Source organism: Aphelocoma coerulescens, chromosome 1 (genome assembly GCF_041296385.1).
Source record: "Aphelocoma coerulescens isolate FSJ_1873_10779 chromosome 1, UR_Acoe_1.0, whole genome shotgun sequence".
Lineage (NCBI taxonomy): Eukaryota > Metazoa > Chordata > Aves > Passeriformes > Corvidae > Aphelocoma > Aphelocoma coerulescens.
In genome coordinates this window covers 96,459,131-96,471,878 of record NC_091013.1, presented here as the reverse complement: position 1 = coordinate 96,471,878, position 12,748 = coordinate 96,459,131, and the positions used below count along the sequence as shown (strand labels likewise).

Here is a 12,748-nt window from a genome sequence, read left to right as displayed (position 1 = left end):
CACCGGTTCTAAATGGCGTCACTGCCATAAACGTACTGCGGTGCTGCCCTTCCGCCTGTTCCACAATTGTTAGGGATGGATCGGGATGGCGGTTTTTTCATGTTCCTCAGTGTCAGAAAAGCTTTGCCTGGGTTCTGTAACGTAACGCTGTGGAATGTCTGTGGTTTGGGTGGTCAGTTTGGGAAGGATGGGGGGCTCTTCACATTCCTGGAAAATCTTACCAGGAGAACCCGAAACCAGACGGGATGGAGCCAAGGAAAAAGATAAGACTGATGAGATGATACTCAGCAACTCCACAGAATTAATGAATTCTGCACGATGGTGGTGAATGCGAAATGAGCGATGTACTTTTTACAGGCGATCTTTTGGATGTAGAGGTGTCCCTCTGGGTCTCTGCCAAAGCACCCGGCCGTACCACCCTGTTCGCTGTTGTCTCCTAATTGTCCCTTTCCTTAAACTTTCCTTAAAATGTTACAAAGAGCGAGCCTCGTTTTTCCCAGCTCCGCAGGCAGGGCCGCATTACCGGTGATCCCTCCGACTGATCCCTCCGCGAGCAGGACCGCATCACAAATAGTCCCTTCTGGCGGATCACTCCGCGCGGGACGCATCACCGCTGATCCCTCCGCGGGCAGGACCGCATCACAAATAGTCCCTTCTGGCGGATCACTCCGCGCGGGACGCATCACCGCTGATCCCTCCGCGGGCAGGACCGCATCACAAATAGTCCCTTCTGGCGGATCACTCCGCGCGGGACGCATCACCGCTGATCCCTCCGCGGGCAGGACCGCATCACAAATAGTCCCTCCGGCGGATCCCTCCGCGGCCAGGACTACATCCCCGCGGGTCCCTCCGGCGGATCCCTCTGTTATAAATGGCATTGCGGTGCTGGCTTTTCGCGTGTTCCATAATTGTTATGAATGGATTGTGATGTCGGTTTTTTTTCATGTTCCTTAATGTTAGAAAAGCTTTGCCTAGATTCTGTAATGTAATGCTGTAGAATGTTTGTAGTTTGGGTGGTCAGTTTGGGAAGGATAAGGGGGTCTTCACATTCCTGGAAAATCTTATCAGAAGAAAAAAAAAAAAACGAAACCAGACGGAATTGAGCCAAGGAAAAAGATAAGACTGATGATACTCAGCAACTCCACAGAATTAATGAATTATACATGATGGTGTTATAAATAAAGTATGTAATTCGTGCTATTATGTATAAAACTGAAATGTAATAAAACCATGCAGAGACAGAGTTTCAAACCCCCCCACCAACCTGGCTGAGAGGAAAATTTCACAACACCAGAGCAGTTAAACAAGAAGTTTTTTCAGCACAGATGTAATCAAGAGGTGAGAATTCCACCCCAGGTGGGGCTGGATCTTATCACCGAGACATTAACACTATGATGACTTGATCACCATCTTCTGATATCTACATCTCAGCTGATAAGGAATTGGACATTCCGGGAACTAAAAATAACTGTTCCAGGAACCAGAGATGGGCCATTCATCATCCAAGATGGACAATTCATCAGACCCAGGAAAGGCTTTGTGCAGTCCAACTTCAGGAAAAGAACAGAATTAATTCGGACTCTGCCCAAGAGCTGTATAAGAAGGAACCAGCCGAAGCAGCACCCGTGAACTTGGGAGGTCTGGTGCGATAGAGATCAGATCTGTGCGTGTTCACCCAGCTCCGACCCCGGGCTCGGGGCTGCTTTTCTCCATCGTGGCTTTTGAGACCGATATTGCGGTCGCATAATAAATGTTATTTCTTTATTAATTCTGATTGGGCTGTTATGCTTATCTCGGTAATTGCCCAGTCCTTTAATTCATCGAGGTCTCTGCGCAGGACCTCTTCGAGGGAGTCAACAGCTCCTCCCAGTTTTGTATCATCTGTTCAGCTCTGGGTCTTCTCATGTGTGTTCTCAGGCCAAGCCCAGCCACGCTGAGGAGCTGCTGAGGGCTCCGGCTGCTGACGCCGTGTTTGGCCATGGAGTGGGGCAAAGCAGCCCTGTCCTATAGCACCATGCAGCTCCTGGCTGCAGACACCAGTTTTCCAAGCACTAGTCTGATAAGTAAAATTTAAGTAATTTAAGAAAAAAAAAATCAGTTTCTTCAAGGACAATTATGTAGAGGTCAGTTCTATTTTGGATAAAATAAACCCAAACCAACCACAAAACTGTTGGCACCTCTGTTCACACTACAGTAAGAAAATCCCTCAAGTTTTACAACTTAATTGATATGTATCAGAGTGCTGTTTGCATATATAAAAAAAACCAAAGCTTTTTACATTGTTCTCCTTCATGACTACAGTTCATAGGGCTGCAAAACCACAGAAATAAATGTCCTTGAAACATTTCACCTTTAAAATATTGCAATTTTAACACCATCAAATGAAAGTAAACTTCATCAGTATCTTTATAAAAGTAATACATGAGAATATCCTGATGTTCAACCTTACACTCAGGCCAGCCTGGACATCCTGGGGAAAACTGCCTTTCCTTGGAGAAAGAGACCCCCTTTTCTTCTGCAGTCACAGCCCTCTGTTTAAAGCCCTGTAAGTCTGGATGGTTTAATTATTACAATGAATAGATTAAGGCCAGGAAGGACCGTTAGAAGATAAAGGCAGCCAGCAACCTACATGTTTCTCAGAGAGAGCTCTGAATATTTTGTAGTAAGACAAACTTTTACTGAAATCCATAAGCTGTTTCTCAAATTTATGATCAGTTAAAGTGGTTAACAGTGAGAGGTTAATGGTGTAAACCTAGAGAAAAACCCTGTGTTCTACTTCAGTCCTGTAAATTAAGTCCTCTTAAAGCCTGCTTTGTTTCACAGCAAGACAGAGCTCAAATGTGTGTAGCTCAGGACAGACCACAATCACGGGCTGCTACATGCATACTTAGAAGAGTGCTCCCAAATAAATCTACAGATGACTTTTATTTGGAACCTACAGGGCAGGCCTCTCTCCTGTCACTGCCTATGGCACAAATAACTATAAATGCAGAAAAAAAAAAAAAAAACAGACAAACTTTCAAGAATTACTTCAGGAACACTGCTAATCCTTTTTTGGGGGGGTTACTAAAGCAGCAACCTAATTGAATTGAAATCTGTGGTGAATCTATTAACAGAAAAAACACACTGGCCAGAGAGAGAGATGTTCATAACCACACTAGTAGGCAGATTTCCCTGTTTCTATGCCAAACTGTGACAAATGAAACAGAACAAGTGCTTTTAGCTACTTTTGCCGCAGAGTCCCATACAGCTCACGGCTGCAGGGAGCAGACTTGCCTGCTTCAAATGACTCTGCAATATTTACCCCTGCCAGGCAAACGTTCTGCAGCACATCACACCCAGAACAGCCAGCCAGACACAGGAGGAAAGGCAGCAGAGAAACCAATCGTCCCATTTAACACTACATCTGCAGGTGTGATGATGGGAACAGAGGTGCCCTGTTCACAGGCCAGGGTCCCAGCCACTAATTAAGTCTCTCTTTTTTATGTGACAACATAGGTGACAGGAACAAATTAAGGTGGTATAGGACCTTTTGCCTACTAATTACAGCAGAGGGTGGGATAAACAAGAGCATCCAGTAAACCCACATCTAAAACCTGGAGACTGGAACTGAACATTTCAGTGGAAGGTGGTTTTTTTTTTCCTGGACTGAACTGCAGTTGAGGTTCTCTGGGGGAAGACCATACAGAGATGGAAAATGGCAGGTTACTGTGGACAGAGCTGGTAAATTAGCAACATTTAAGCCTGCTTTGTATCTCCCCTGAAAGACTCTACTTTCTATTGTGCATGTTGCCTATGGCTCATGTCTGTGGCAGCAGATGTCTCTTTTCAGTTGCTGGTTATGTAGTTCAAATGTTAGGGAATTACTACAGAAGTAATTTAGTCCACATTAAAAACTCTGACAATCATTCCTCTGGAGTTTGAAAGAGGGATCTATAACCATTGACACTGACCTAAATCCTAAACAATAGTCAAGAGCATGGAGCTGGAAGGAAGTGGCAACACCAGTTGTCTTGTCTGGTCTGATTTTGTCTATCCTAGCATTGTGAGACAGGTCAAACCATCATTCATTTCAGATATCTGAGAAGAGTAGCTGTGAGACCAGCTGGAGATGGAGTTCTGGGAGAGTAGTGAGGTGCATTTGGGACAGTTGGTTCAGGTTCTGTGAACGAAAACCAGATGAGGTCTTGAGTTTCATTTCCACCAAGAGAAACTTGGACCAAATATTGTCACCAGGAAGCATGCTGGAAAGGACAGGGTGAACGTACCAGCCTGTCTGCTTTTTTTGTGACATTAAGAGCACTACTGCCTGTGTCTGAATCTGTGCTTGCCCTTCAAGTACATCTGTTCTTTTCACTTGGAAGGTTTCAGTTGTCAAGCAATAATGTGCTGAACTTGGGCTTTTCAATGCATTGATGCAAACTGGTAATGATTTCCTTGGACTATATTTTTAATGATAATTAACAAATTTATTATAAACACAATTGATGAGAGGTTTTATGATCAATCTGATCACCCTGTCAAGCTCTACTCTTTGGTATCAGGGACTTGTCCTGACAAGTGAAATATAATGGGATTTTCAGACATTAGGCTCAGAATGAAAGTTTTACTAAGACTTAGAAGAGCAAATTCCAAAAATATGGGATCTGAGAATGCAGCTCTAATCCTTCTCCTTCCTAATCTACAGTAATTATGCAAATTCCTGGTTGTTTTTCTAGTTTGCTTTTGTTAGTACAGGTGGAACAGGTCACAAAGCTGTGATCTTGAGACTCTCAGGGATCTCTGCATGTCACAGCAAACAGGAATGTGTTTTCTTTCCACTGAAATGCCCTGGAGTCCTCAACTATTTCTTCTGTCCCCACTATAGTGAGGGAAATTGGTTCCTGGAAGCTTTGGAGTGTCAAGGCAGAAATTGCCACCCATGCTTGACTCCATTAAAAGGGCGGCTTATGTCCAGAGCAAAAGTGGGGCAAATGTTTTCACACACTCATTCTTCTGCTGGACTGGGCAGTGATGCAGAAGGAAAAGGCAACCTGAGAGATCTCCACAGGGAGATGGGCTCTGCAGCTCATTCAGACTCTGCTTGCCAGCCATGTTCTTTATCCGCTGCCCCAGGGAGAGGACCTTACAGAGGGAGGGAGTGAAAACAAGGCCCAGCATATGTGAACACAGCCATGAAACTGGAGATGTATTCCTGCCTAAGGAGAGAATCACAGCTCTTGGGCTGGCACAGACATGGCCTCATGCTGGTGAGTCCCAGGGCAGGCATTTCTCTGTGAACTACAGACCAGACCTCCAAGGCCATGAGTGACATCCCTGGGCACCATCTCACATGCCCTTATTGTTCTTTCCCTCCTCAGGGAACAGCAGAGTGTCAGTGAAAATAAAATAAATAATATTTATCAAAATAAAATAATCCACCATCAAACTACTTGTATTTAGGAGCCAGATTGTTACTGTGTTTTGAGGAGATTGGATAAAAAAACTAAAATCTTTGTGTGCTGTGGTTTACACAGCGATGCTTAGATGTCTGTTGGACTGCACTGTCCTTGCACAAAAACTCAGGACACCATTCAGGGTTACAGCTGAAAATACAGTGCAGAGGAGACCAGACAGAATCCTGAACCAAAGGCAGAGCTGGAAGTATATTTATGATGGATGTTGAATTTCTGAGTGCCTCAATTTGCTTCAACAAAAAATGCCTTAGAGTTAAGCATTCAGATTCAACATTTAGAAACACCTTTGAATCTTCCCTGAAGTCTACCAACAATAAAAAAAACACCAAAAAAAATTCCCCACAATGAATCAGTGCTGTTTTGGCTCAGTTTAAACTCCCTGTCTGCCCTGAAAGATAAGTGCTATTACTTGCCTGACACGTAAGATAGAGATTAAAGAATAGATAGCATATTTTAGAACTGTTATGTTGGTTTTACATGTAACAAACACATCAGAAAGAACACTGGCACGTCGCTGTGGTTTAACACTGGCCAAGCACCAGGCATCCACAAAAGTTGCTCGCTCACCCTCCCCTGCAACAGCTGGGCAGAAGAGAGAAAAAATTAATGAAGGGTTCATGAGTTGAGATAAGGACCAGGAGAAAACACTCCAAGGGCAAAACAGACTCAGCATAGAAGTACAAAGTGAATTTATTACAACAGAGTCAGAGGAGGATAATGAGAAGTAAAACAAGTCCTTCAAAACACCTTTTTCCTTCCCCAACCCCTCCCTCCTTCCCACCAACAGCGCAGGGAGACAGGGTATGAGGGTTTTGGTCAGTTTATCACCTGAGATTTTTTCCCACTGCTCGGAGAGAGGAGTCCTTCCCTTGTGAGACCGTGGGGTCCTTCCAACAGAAGACAGTTCTCCATGAACTTCTCCAGCGTGGGTCCACTCTCACGAGCAGCAGTCCTGCCACACCTGCTGCACTGTGAATTCCCCCACGGGCACACAGCCCTCCCAAAACTGCTGCGACATTGGCTGCTCTTCCCCGGGGTGCAGTCCTCCAAGGACGGGCTGCTCCAGCCTGGAAGCAGGGGCCCCTCTCTCCACCGGGTGTCCCACTGGATCACAGCCTCCTCCAGGCATCCACCCACTCTGGCATGGGCACCTCCCTCAGGGGCTGTGGGTGGATCTCTGCATCCCCCGTGGATCCCCATGGGCTGCAGGGGCACAGCTGCCTCACCATGGTCCTCACCACGGCCTGCAGAGGCACCTCGGCTCCAATACCTGGAGCACCTCCTCCCCCTCCTTCTCCACTGACCTTGGTGTGGCCATGTTGTTTTCCCTCACATGTTCTCACCTCCTCCTCTTCTCTGACTAGAAGAAAAATTGTGTGCACTTTGTTTGGATTTTCTTCTTAAATATGTTATCACTGAGGTGTTCCCAACCTCTCTCATTGGCCCAGTTTTGGCCAGCAGCATGTCCATCTTCAGAGCCATCAGGGATTGGTTCTGCCAGACATGAATGAAGCTTCCAGCAGCTTCTCACAGAAGCCACTTCTGTGGCCTCCTGCTACCAAAAACCAGCCCATGCAAAACCAACACACAATTCTACGTAGTCTCATGCCTCGAGATATGAATAACCAGATAAAAAAATATGTGGAGGCATATCAATAAATGTACTCCCATGCAAATGTAAGAGAGACAGCATTTTCAGTCCACTTTTGAAGCAGAGAAAAGGTTGCAGATGAAAAGAAGAGCATTTCTCCCCCACATTCACCCAGATGCTTAATTGTTCTGTATGTCAACTCATGATGTAGCAGCAAAATATTATACTCATGTAGCAGTTGGCATTATGCTGGTGAATGCAGTCCTGGGTGAATTACTCTCTATGTTACAGTCATTCCTAATAATGCCCTGAAGAACTGTACACCCTGAGACTTGAGACAAATGAAATTGCCATGTAACTCTAGAATCTGGGAGTTTATTTTAATTGGATGTTTTCTTCTTCAAACCTAGCCTTTACCTCACCTTTATAACGCAGAAATAAAAGAAACATATTGTAGAAAGGTCTGGTGAGCGAGTTTCCACAGGAAAACAAACCTAGTACAACGGAGGGCACTCGACTGATTGGAATCAATTGAGCTTTGCACACACTTGTCAGGACACACCTCATTAACAAGTGTACTTGTACTGGACATTTCATTCAACTTTGAGTCCAAGCAACTTGCTACAGCCAGGAGCCATCACTAGTCTGGGTCAAAATTTCCTAAGTGCCACAGAGAAGTTGCACTGGTCCTTCCCTGCTAGGGCCTGTCAGGCTGAGATTGAAGCAGTAACATCATCACTGCAGATGGAGGTATCCAGCCAGAGCATGAGGGAAAAGAAAGTGGGAGCATCTCTTTTAACAGCTCTTTTCTACAAACCCAGCCACAGGTTTCACTTCTCTCAAGGACAGCGAGGCTCGGGAACACCACAGGATCACACACTGGAGCTTTGCCCATTTGCAGATAATCCATTCTTGAACTCTCTTGGAGGAGGAAAAAGAGCACACCTCAGACCAGGAGAAGACACTACTCTGAGTTCCAGCATGGCATCTGTGTCAAGCAAGTGAAAGCCTCTCACTAGAACTTCTAATAAACCTGTTTCCCCTGCAGTTTCTTTTCTCCTACAAGACCAAGTTTGCCTCAGCTGCAGGTCATTCCAGTGAAGGCCCAGCCACAGATGGTAAAAATAACAAAGTCCCTCATTAATTCTTTCTGCATATTCTTTCCCACTGGTTTGTGTGCACTGCCATATTGTGACTAATTACTGACTGTAGAGTAATGCACATATGCTATGCAGTGTTTGGGACTTTTCTTACTGCTTCCAACTGCTTAATTTTCAAACCTTTAATAATGTGCATATAAAATATGACTTTCTTTGCTGTTTTTTTCCTATCATCTTCTTGATGTAGTATGTAGTATGTTTATGCTAATGGTACAAAGTGAGCAAGGGGTAGGTGCAGCTTCTTGTGAGAAAACAAGCCATTACTTCTAACTTTCCATTACCAAAAAGATCAGTAAGTTTCAAGTCTTCCCCTGCCACACATGCTTATTTGCAAGGCAGCAAATCTGTGACCACAGGTTCTTTATGTTTTACTCAGTGTATCTGTCCATCAGAAGCCTATGAAAAATCCACCCCCATCTTTTCAGTGTGTGAGCTCTCCAGAGACCTCCGTTCTACCTATCCTAAGTTAGCAATACCGAGCTAGGTAAGCATCTCTTAATCTTCAGCATGTTTACTCACACAACAGCACTTCTAATATGCATGGGGTTATAGTTAGAAAAATACATGCACTTACTTGCTCAATAGAAAACAGGAAGTCTAAGATCTGGAACAAGGCTGAATTTAGGTTATGTTACAGAGTGTGCCATCTTAATCCATGGACCCTTTTCTTTCATGCAGTGGGACTAATGGAAGTCGTAACAGTGGCTTAAGGACCTTCTGTTAAATGAAATGTGTCACTTTGGAAAGGGATTAGTTTAAAAAGGAGAGGCTAAAAAGCTTTAATCCGGAAAAGAACACCCTGAAACATGAGTAGGAGGAAAAGCCTTTTAGTCTGGTGAAACTGTACCATGTTTTTTTCACAAGTAGACTTTATGCAAGTCCTGTGCAGAATCATGAGTGAGTGCTTGTAGATAGGACTGATACAGTCAGCTCTTAAGAGTGTGCAACATTTCCCATTATAAAAGTCTGTTTTCTACAACTTATAATATTATCAAATGTTAGGAGTTTGGGCTGGAATTATCTGTGGTAAATATCTGCCTCAGCCTGATATTATTTTCCTCTACTTTTTAATTTAGATCAATAATTCAATAACATTTTACTCATACCAGAAAGTGTGGATTCATTTGAAAACCTGCAGCAGTGACATATCTGAGATTCAGTGTTTAATGTTTTGCCTTTCTGTTAGTGCTGAGTCCCCATAAAGGCCTGGCCAGAATTAATCAAGGGACAAAGACTTCTTAAGTGTACAATTCATATATGCAGTGCACTATTCACTAAATCTTTCTTCCCAAAGAAGACAGTCATGTATGTTCCTTTCTTCCCAAAGGAACATCCAGAGAATGAAAGTCCAGTGCTGCTGTAAGATTTTATACACAGATGTGTGAGTGTAGACCCAGACCCTAGGAGTCTTGGCAGACTTTGGAACCAGAAAGATTACTAAAGGCAGGAAGATATCTGTATAAATTAAAATTCAAGCCAATTCTAAGCCTTTAAGTAGGAGAAAATAAAAACAAAGGACTAAGCCTGCCATTTCAGAAAAGGGAAATGGAGCGAGAGTGACACAGCCCTAGGTGAATAACAGGACAGAGAACAAGACTCATTGCATTTTCCAAGTCAGGGGGATTTAAGATTGCTAGATTTGTCATGAGCCTCTAGAGTTCAGAGGAAAAGTCCTATAGAAGTATCTCAAGAGGAAAACCTGTAACCATGACCATCAAATCAAATCCCAAATACTGCTGAAGAGCAGCAAGGAAACTGAGGAAGAGTGACAAACAAGTGTTCCCATTTAGTCCATATGCCCCATGCAGAATGAGCTTGCTTTAGAAACTTGTTTGTAAAGTCTGTTTCCTTGTAGGTCACATTACCCTGAAAGAGAAGACTGTGTGCCAGAAAGATGACAAGGGTGAAGAGATGGGAAAAAACAAAGTCTAACTTTACCTGCCCTGTGGGGGTCAGTAGCTGTCCTGGGAGTCTGTGGCACTGGGATCCTTGGGTTCCACTTTACAGGGGTATTCCACATACAGACACTTTTCTGGGTCAGACCCAGCAGAGCCAATGGTTGAAGCAGGATGTCTTGCACCAGCCTTTCTTTCTGCTTTTTGCTTCTAGCTGTGTCAACACCATGACCAGTGGCAACTACTTCTAGCTGGCCCCTTCTCGCCATTGATGAGGAGGAGCACTGCACAGTTTCATTACTGGAATTACATGTGTCCATACTAGGAAAACATTCATTTTTTAAAGTATTTTGTATCTCACTCACTGTCTGGGAGGCCTCAAATCTGCCAGTGAGTGTGCCCCTTGAGAAGGGAGACATTGTAAGGATGCTTTTTCTACAGAGAAATTCTGTGGTTGTTCTTGCTTCTGGGACATAAATAAATCAAATTGTTCTTCAGAAACAAGCAGATGCTATGTATAGGTTTCTTTCCATTTTATTTTGTCCTGTATCACTGAGCCACATGAAGCTGCAACCAGCGTTGGGAATTTTCACAGAAGCCATAAAATGTCTGCATTGGATAAAAACCTCTTTGTTTTGGGTGGTTTGTTTTTTTGTGTGTGTGCCCTGACATACCAAGCTCTTTTCTTATGACCAGAAGAATGACCACATAAATGACTAGATACAGCAAGAGTCAGAGACAAACCTGTTATGGTCTGATTTTGGAGGTTTTGACATTCCCTGTCCCCTGGACATTTCTTATGCTCTTTCCCTCACAGCCACTCTCTCGTCAGCAGTATACCTGAAGAACACAGGCAAAAGTAAGATTTCCACCTATAACAGTAATTTGACTGTTAGTTAAAAGAAGCTTCTGCACAGCCACATCCATGTTTTATTAAGTATTTGAGAAATGATAAACATACTAAGAGGTACCACCTAGGCATGCAGGTTTATGTGTGTGCCTGTGTAGGCAGTAGAGTTTCTAAGCAGTATAAACTCTGTTTTTAAAAAAGTGTTTTTTATAAATTCCTTTTTAAAAAAAGGCAGTGTGGTGTGTAAATCATCCATCAGAGCAAAGAGAACATTCTCCTTTTGCACTGAGAAGCGGCACAGTAAGCACTTCACTAAACTAGATTGGGGTTGCTATTAGTTCTTTGTGGTAATGCAACTATGTGACTGAAAGCCACAAAGAATCCTGCAGCAGAAAGCTACACTGCCCTGAATATATATTTTACATTAACATGAAGATCAAGTTCACAGAGTGAAAGTGGTCTTGCTGCAGCAAAAAGGTGCTTGGTTATTATAAATCAGAGCGCTGATCACGTATCTAAGCAAGTAACTCTCTACCACTGAGATAAGTCAGGTGATTTTTTAAAGTATTCTGGAGATGGGGGCAAAGGGCAGAAACCTGGGATATCCTGTTCAGGCCTGCCAAGAATTGCCAGAAGGGGCAGGAGCAACTTAAAATAATGCAGGGTTCTTTCCCGGACAGCTTCTCACTTAGGCGAGTATCCAATGGACAAATAGGTCTGACAAGTGCTCCGAGCTCCCCCAGGCTATGTGGTTTCCCTTTTGATTATGCTAAATTTTCCAGAGGTAGACAGTATGCACTAGAACAGGCATATGGAACAGGATTGGTACCACTTCCCAAGCTTGACAAGAATGTGCCAGGTGTCTATGATCTCTGCTCCATTCCTTGTGTTCTCTTGAAGTACCTACCTGGGAGGCCTTCAGTTTTCAGGACATGGGCTCAGAACTCCACTCTTGCTGATGCCTGAGCATCACTTCGCTGCAAAAACATCAACACCACAAACCTAACAAACCATATATTGGTACTGTTTTGTAGAAGGATTGGGGAGACGCTGTGTAATTTTCACATTTTCAGTGCTAAAGAAAGAATAAGTTTTTTCCACTAGCTCAGAATACGAAAACTCTCTGATATGAAACACAGACAAGAAGAAACTGCTACCCCATTTGAGCTCTGCTGTGGGGTTTATCAGTCACAAATCAGCCCCATAACAGAGGCAAGGCAAAGAAGGTACAGGAAGCCGAGCTCTGCAAAATGACAGGGGGTGGAAGCTCCCCAGTTTCAAGGACCGAATCCACCCGAATAATGGGGTGTCATGGCACGGAAGTGAAGAGAGAACCATGACTCTGGTTGCTGGGGATGTACTGCACAACAGGAATCTGGCATAGGCCAGGCTGTATGGAAGACCCATGTGAGACAGAGACAAGATCAGGCCTGAATATTAAGTGCAAAAGCTGCTTGTGCCTTGCGTGAGAGGAGCACAAGTGCAGAGCACAAGTCAGACTGTTCTTTGGAACGGCTCTTTCAAAGATAAACATGCTCCAGGGTAATTGGATAAGATGACAGAAAGAGCCGACCAGAGACCTAAGTCCACTGGAATTTAACTGTCTTCATCTGGCATTAGGACACCACACCTTAGGGAGGAGTAAAAACCTGTGAGAACTCGGTATCAAACTTACAAAACTTGCAACATATCTTATGAACTAAATATTAAACTTCTGAAAACTAAATGCCACATAAATATCACCGAGTACACACACAGCTTTTCTGCAAGTGCTTAAAAAGTAGTTCTAAGGACTG

The 12,748-nt window shown here is 43.8% G+C and overlaps 1 protein-coding gene across 2 annotated transcripts in view; it reads right to left on the bottom strand.

The window, feature by feature from the left end:
- LOC138112596 (integrator complex subunit 4-like protein 2) overlaps positions 1–1,718 on the bottom strand; it is a 28,261-nt gene extending 26,543 nt beyond the window's left edge. For both annotated transcript variants that reach the window (XM_069019997.1, XM_069019982.1), the window contains exon 1: positions 4–1,718. The gene's annotated coding sequence lies outside the window, so the exon portion shown is untranslated. The remainder of the gene's footprint in view (positions 1–3) is intronic.
- Positions 1,719–12,748: the final 11,030 nt, after the last annotated feature.